The sequence below is a fragment of the Apteryx rowi genome, unplaced genomic scaffold, assembly GCF_003343035.1.
Source record: "Apteryx rowi isolate R43461 unplaced genomic scaffold, aptRow1 scaffold_279, whole genome shotgun sequence".
Taxonomy (NCBI): Eukaryota; Metazoa; Chordata; class Aves; order Apterygiformes; family Apterygidae; genus Apteryx; species Apteryx rowi.
The window spans coordinates 838,487-845,224 of record NW_020449185.1 but is presented as its reverse complement, the minus strand read 5'-3'; positions in this window follow the sequence as shown (position 1 = coordinate 845,224).

Below are 6,738 nucleotides of genomic sequence, written 5' to 3'. Positions count from 1 at the left end.
TGTGAATAAGGCATGTCAGGAGCCAGGGTACTATTCCCTGCCCTCCATGCCCAGTTTTGGCCTTTTTCTGCTTGGCTGACATGCTTAATTCTTTGAGGTTAACTATGTTGTATTTGGAGGCAGGGCAAGTGTGCAGTGAGGAAAGACTCAGCTATGCCAGCAATTTGTGGGACATCCCAACAGCAGCTAGAGGTTGACTGACTTGTGGGAAGGCAGGTCTCTCCACACAGCACAACTGGCTTCATGCTTTTGCTCATCAGATCTTTCTCGTCTCCTGCCTGTCTCACCTGGGAGACAATGTTTTTGATCAAAGGACCAGTGAGGGGCAGCGGCAGTCCCAGCTCTGCTCAAGATCACAGAGACTTTGCTGCAGGATGATGCTAACACTGAAAGTTCAGCACATCTTGAAAAGAAAAGGAAGGAAGCCTATCTGTGAGGAATGGGAAATGCTCAGATTCTGATAGTGGGGCTAATGAAAAGGGGCAGAGACCAGCTCATTAGCCTTTGGGGGGCAGGATGAGATCGCATGGAGCAGGAGGCAGGTCATATCTGCCACATGCAGGAGTTTTGCTGAAGCATCTAACACAGCAGGAGAACAGCCACAGTGGCCCTTTGCTCCAGTCAGGCCTGGCCCTTCCAGTGCTCACACAGCTCAGCCATCCCTTGGCTCTCTGCACTAACACTCCTCATTCTACCCCTCCTGTGCTGTTCTGTCCAGCCCCACCTGCCCTGAACCAGCCTCCCTATCAGCCTTCCTCCTCTTCTGTTTATTATTCATGCTCTACAGCTCCGCGTTGCCCAGAAGCTGCCTGGTTCCCTCTTTCTTTCATTGTAATTTATTTACATCATGAAAAACAATTAAGTTCCAAAAAGTCTTATTTATCCCAAAGATCTAGTTTTATCCTCCTAGCATCACTCTCCATTTGTTCCTGCTATTGCTTCATTTTTCCTCAATCTGTTGTCCAAGGCAAGTTCAGCAGTGTGGGAACAGAGGGGCTAACAAACTCAGGACTAGGGTCCTGCAGCCCCAGCCTCTCTGAGCCAACAGCTCTGCTCCCACCTTCTCACCCAAGAGGACAAGAGTCCAAACATACGCTCAACAATAAATAACCAGGGAGATTTTTTTTTCTTAATTTTAACGACTCACGAGGAAGACTTGCTGGTTAAATCATTGCTAACTCTCAACCTCCTCAATATTTCTTTGCTAATAGACTTCAGGTTTAATTGAAGGATCTTCTCTGGACTCTGTCTAAGGCACCATTTTCTCTTTAACCCCACCGCTCACAGCCTCACAAAAGCCAATCCATTAAGGGTCTTCATTAGTTTGAGCACCAGCCAACCACCCAAGCGGCAAAGGTCAAACACAGTCACCTGTCACAACATGGCAGTAAAACTACTAATTGTATGGGAACAAATGAGATAAAAAGATGGTACTATTATGCTATTTGATTTATTTTGTTTCCAAAGAGTAATTTAAGTCTAATTTACTTTGCAAGCTATAGAGTGGGCCTGTGTGGATACAGATACTGGTATGAAAAAATGTAGGTGTGTACATGGGCAGGTGCATGTATCTCTCACACACATGCATATACACATGCACACACATGCAGGGGACTGAAATGCAAGTCTAGGTAACCATGAAGTCATGGAACCATAGAGACTTACATTTAACTCTTCATACAGGCAGAACTCCTCATCACACTGTGATGGCTCTGCAGTGGTGACACAGAGTCACATCAGCCCCACTGCTGCCAGCTCAGTTGCCCATGCACCTTGCCTTAGCATCCCAGCTGCAATGACAAAGGCTGAGGGAGTCAGTGCAAGGTCCCATTTTGGAAGGGGATGTGCTTGGGAAACCTTTCTGTTTCCCTTTTTTTGTGCTTCGGAGGAGAAAATGGCCCACGTGCCCTCTGGTGGACAAATGCCATTTTGCAGCTCTAGGATCCAAATGGAAAGCTGGAAGTGGCCATATTTGTAGGCACAGGAAGAAGTCATCTCCCTGAGAGGTTTTTAAAAGCCTGCTTTCTCTCCAGCTTGTTCTGGAAAACATGATCTCTTACCATATGTCTGTGGCTGCCAACTGAAAAAAATCTTGGCTTTCTAAACTACACAAACCACTATCCAGCCTCCCTTCTTCACCGTAGGTACCAAAGCAACATGTCCACCTTCATCAACAGTTCCTGTTACCAGACAAGGGTTACATTTTACTGGAAGAAGAAGACATAAAAAATGCTTCTCCTGGAATAAAGACCTTCTTGTTCAAAAACAGGACCTAATCTCAGGTAACCCTCCAGCACAGCAGACCAAGCTCCTGGAAGGTTTCCATGGTTTTTAAAAGAGCCTTAACCATGATTATAACTCTAATATTGAATATAGGTCACCAAGAATTCTTTGAGTGGAGATGGAACGTCCTGGGGCATTTCAAGGAACAGACCTCTTGATGTTAATACATTGGAAACATTGTCTTGGTTTCTTTGTGGTTAGGATCAACTCTCTTTCAGGGCTATGTAGGGAAGAGAGTCTCTTGCAACAGGCAAATGCTGGGAGATGTAACCATCTCACAGCAATGAAATAGCTTCCTCCTGCCCATTCAGCAGGGTGGTATGATACATGGCCAGTCTTCATGAGCAGAATTGCTGGGAAAGTGGGAATATTTCCAAGAAGACAGCAAATAAACATCATTTCTGCTTTTCTTTGATGTTTTTCAACCATCTCTGTTCATCAGGGAGTCATGCAGATCATCACAATCAATATTTCCTATTATGCATTGTATAGCCAATAAACACAATCAAAAAGGAAAAATGTTCACTAGAAACATTTTAGAGCATTATGAAGGCTATTTTTAAATGCCTGCTTGCACAGGCAAACACTTTAGCTACTATAAACTCAACTGGACAGAGGCAGAGAAAACTAACACTAAAAATAAAGAACGGGCAGATGGTACCGGGATGAGCATAGCTGAGGAAAGAACCTGTGGAAGATGAAGGTAGCTTACTGTGTGGTCACTCCCAGTGCACAAAACAACAGCAATTACAAGTTGAAAATACAGTTTGGTTATTGGTAAGACCTAGATGAATGAGGATGTAAGTTCCCCTCTCAAGTGGTAAGAGCATTTCTGCACACTCCTAGCTCCCTCCACTGTGTTGGCCTGGTATGGCTCACCTTTTCAAGCATTACTGCCCCTCAGGGAAGAACCTGCCTCCATCAAACATGCTGCCGTGTTGATTCCAGCAAGCAGGCAAGCTTGTTGTTGGCATTCTGGGAGATCACATGGGCATCTGTGAAACATGAGAAGCAATATATGCCATCCCTTTCCTGTTCTGGTGCTACTGGGCTGCAGAGACCTCCTTCTTGTCCTGTATTGTCTATTCCTCCTGAAAACAGGAAGGAGCTTGATGGAGGCTCCCTGTGCAATGGTRAGCATTCAAATTAGCCAATACTATCGCTAAGGACCTGGCCCATGTGTCAGCTGTACTTCTGCTCCTTTTCTTCCTCATCTTCTTTTCTCAGTTGTCCCTGAATCCTCTCTCTTTGCCTTCCCCTTTCATTTTGCTCCCATCTCTCTTCCTGATTTCCCCTCAGTGCTGACAGCAGTCAAACCACACTGCACATACCACACTTAGCTTCAGCAGTTTTCAACATATTGCAGAGGATCCCACCAGACCAAACTCTTGTCGCTTAGCTAACAAAGGGCTCATGAGATAAATGTATTCCCTCAGGCTGGATCTAGAAAAAAGACATTTCCCATCCTGGGTGAGAAACAGACTCCACCAAGCTTGTGACACATCATCCAGTAACTCATGGCCACCAGCAGGATTCCACAGTGGAGCTGATTTCCAGGAATAGGGGAAAATGAGAAGTTTTTCTCTGACAGTGGGTCATTTACACTATGTGAATGTATCAAATCAGCTCTAAATGGGCTTCAGAACTGGAAGATGGAAGGGAAAGGAAGGAGGATGACGAGCATTAAAACACTTCCCTTTTTTGTTATTCAAAAGGTACATTTCAGCTCACCTTTTCTACCATCAAAATTTAAAAAAATAATAAACCACATAGGGCTTCCTGATATTTTTTCCTCATTCCCCAGATATTCCCATGATAGGAGAGGGGAAGCATCATTTCACAGTGGAGTCCAAACTAGTTATTTTTGGCAACTAAGTGCAATGTCTCCTCCATTATGCGTGCATGCACACACACACACACACTGCTGCATACAGCATTAACACATCCTGTCTGAAGTGCAAAGCCAAGGAACTGAAAGGATGCAATGCCAGAATTAAAACTGCCTTGTAGCATTAAAGCCCCTGCACATACAGTGCATCACATTATCAGCTTCAGTTACACAATCTCAACTATATTTCCAAGGAAATGACTCCTTAATCTAGGGTCCAGGATGGATGGTATTCCCATAAGTGGCTCTGCCCTTATTTAATTTTCTCTTTGTTCTCTGGTGCTAGGCAATACACTTACTGTTCAAACCTTGCTCTGAAGACAAAACCATTCATTTCTTTCTCCTGTGCTCTTTTTCTGGTGTTCATCACAAGAGTGGTGGAGTGCTTTACTGACTTGAACCCACTTATCTTCCAAAAATGAGACTTGTTATTTCCATTTTAGAGACAGGAAACTGATCCATACAGGAATGAAGGTCCAGAAGTATCTGATTCATTTTGGACACCCTTAATGTTTTCAGTGCACTTAGCCCACCATGTACACCCAGCACAGTTCCCATTGTATTCAGCAGTGACATCTATGAATCAGACCTACACCTCAAGCTGAAGCAGGAGAAAGCATGACCCTAAAAATGAGTGAGTTATTATTAGGGCAAAGCCATTCATCCAACATCTCTTTGGAACTCCCCCTTCCATAACCATGAAATCAGCATTTCTTCACCAGCCAGACCCTGACTCACTCACTGCACACATCTCAGCTTCTGTAAGTAAAAAGGCAGAGGTCTTATAGATGAGACTCTTTCACTCTGCTCTGCTCTTGAGCATATCCAGGTGAAGCGGTGAAGAAGACAGGAATCCTATTTAAAATGCTTGTAACGAAAGGCTTGTCTATAAGGAATAGAGACATATGGACCTGGCAGAAGTCAGCAGATCTTCTCCAGAGTAATGCTAGCTGCAACATGAAGAAAAAATACTCTCTTAATACTATTGTGACTCTTTAGTTTTCTGCTGGAGAAGCAGGGAAGAAGACATTCTTAGCTTGCTTTTTAAAATGTAGGAAATTACATTCCCTCTTCCCCCCCCCCAAAAAAAAGCCTCAAACCAAAAGAAAAAAATAGGCACCACACTGTCAAGAATAATTGGCTATGCAAACACAATTTAGGAGGCAGCAGATTTGCAGAAAAGTATCTTGGAGTGATGATGAATCACATCTATGAGTCAACAATGTCAAGCTTTTCAGAGAGAAAAAAAAAAACAAACAGCTACCACACTGGGATTATGAACAGCAGTGTCCTTTGCAACACATGTGAATTATTCTTCCCACTGTAGTCTGTCCCAGAAATGCCTCCTCTGGTGGGCTACTTTCCATATGAGGCAATCTAAGTAAGATGCAAATCTACTCAGGACTCTTAAGTCCTGAGGAGCAGGACAAAAATGGTCAGACATCTGTGAAGATGAGCTGGGAGGGAAGACCTAAAGAACTGGGATTGTTTAGTTGAAAGAAAATAGAGGAGAGACGTGACAGAAGTTTACTAATAGGTGAAAGAGGGAAGGAGTAAGTTGCTTTCCATGTCACTGATAGATAAAGAAAGAAGAAGAAGAGCTTAACCTGCAACAATTTAAAATTTAGTTTGGACATTGAGAAGAACGTAAGAGTAGTAAGTGCTGCAATAGATTTGCCTGGATAGAGGGGGATGACTTCACTGGAGGTTTCTAAGGACAGATTAGATAAACACCTATCAGAATGGCTTAAGTAACTGCRATCTTTTCTTGGGAGCAGAGGTACAGGCTAGACATCTCCTGACATTCCTTCCAGGTCTATCTTTGATCATGGACACAAAGCTCAGTCCTTATGAAATTTCAGCATCCTGATCCAGAGTGTGGGATGCTAGTTCTTTTCAGAGAAACAACTAACATAACATACTTGAAAATGTTTGATATTTTCTCCAAAGATGTAAATTAGTTAATAAATGCAGAACTTCAGCTGAACAAATAAGATTTTTTGTGCAATATTTGAGATCACATGGTTAATATTTGACAAAATCATAAGCAACAGAAAATAGGGGCTGATAATGAGAAGTTTGGGCAGATCCTAACAACAGCTGGCACTTTCAGCCTCCACTGTAACTCAAGAGATTTGTACTGATTGAAGAAGCAGTGGCTTGTGGAGCTGATGAAAAGTCCTGGGATTACTTTGCACACAAAATGTAGGGATGGGTGAAAACTCCAGTTCAGAGCCCGGGGATCCCCTGAATTCTAACCTGATTTTGTTTGGATCCCGGTTGCCTATTTGCAGTCGCTGGGCCCTTTACGTTTTAACGTTACAGACCACTAGAAAACTAAGAGGATACCTCTCCTCTCCTCCCATACAATCACCCTCCGCTTGCTCCTCAAGCCACGCTCCGCAGCACAGGAGGGAGGCCCGGGGCGGGCGGGAGCCGTGTCCGCGTTCAGCACCGCGGACAGCGAGCCCCGCTCCCGCCGCCCCGGCTCCGGCTCCGGCTCCGGCTCCGGCTCCGCCGGGCTCCGGCCCCCGGGCTCGCCCCGCTCCCGGCTCCGGCCCCCGGGC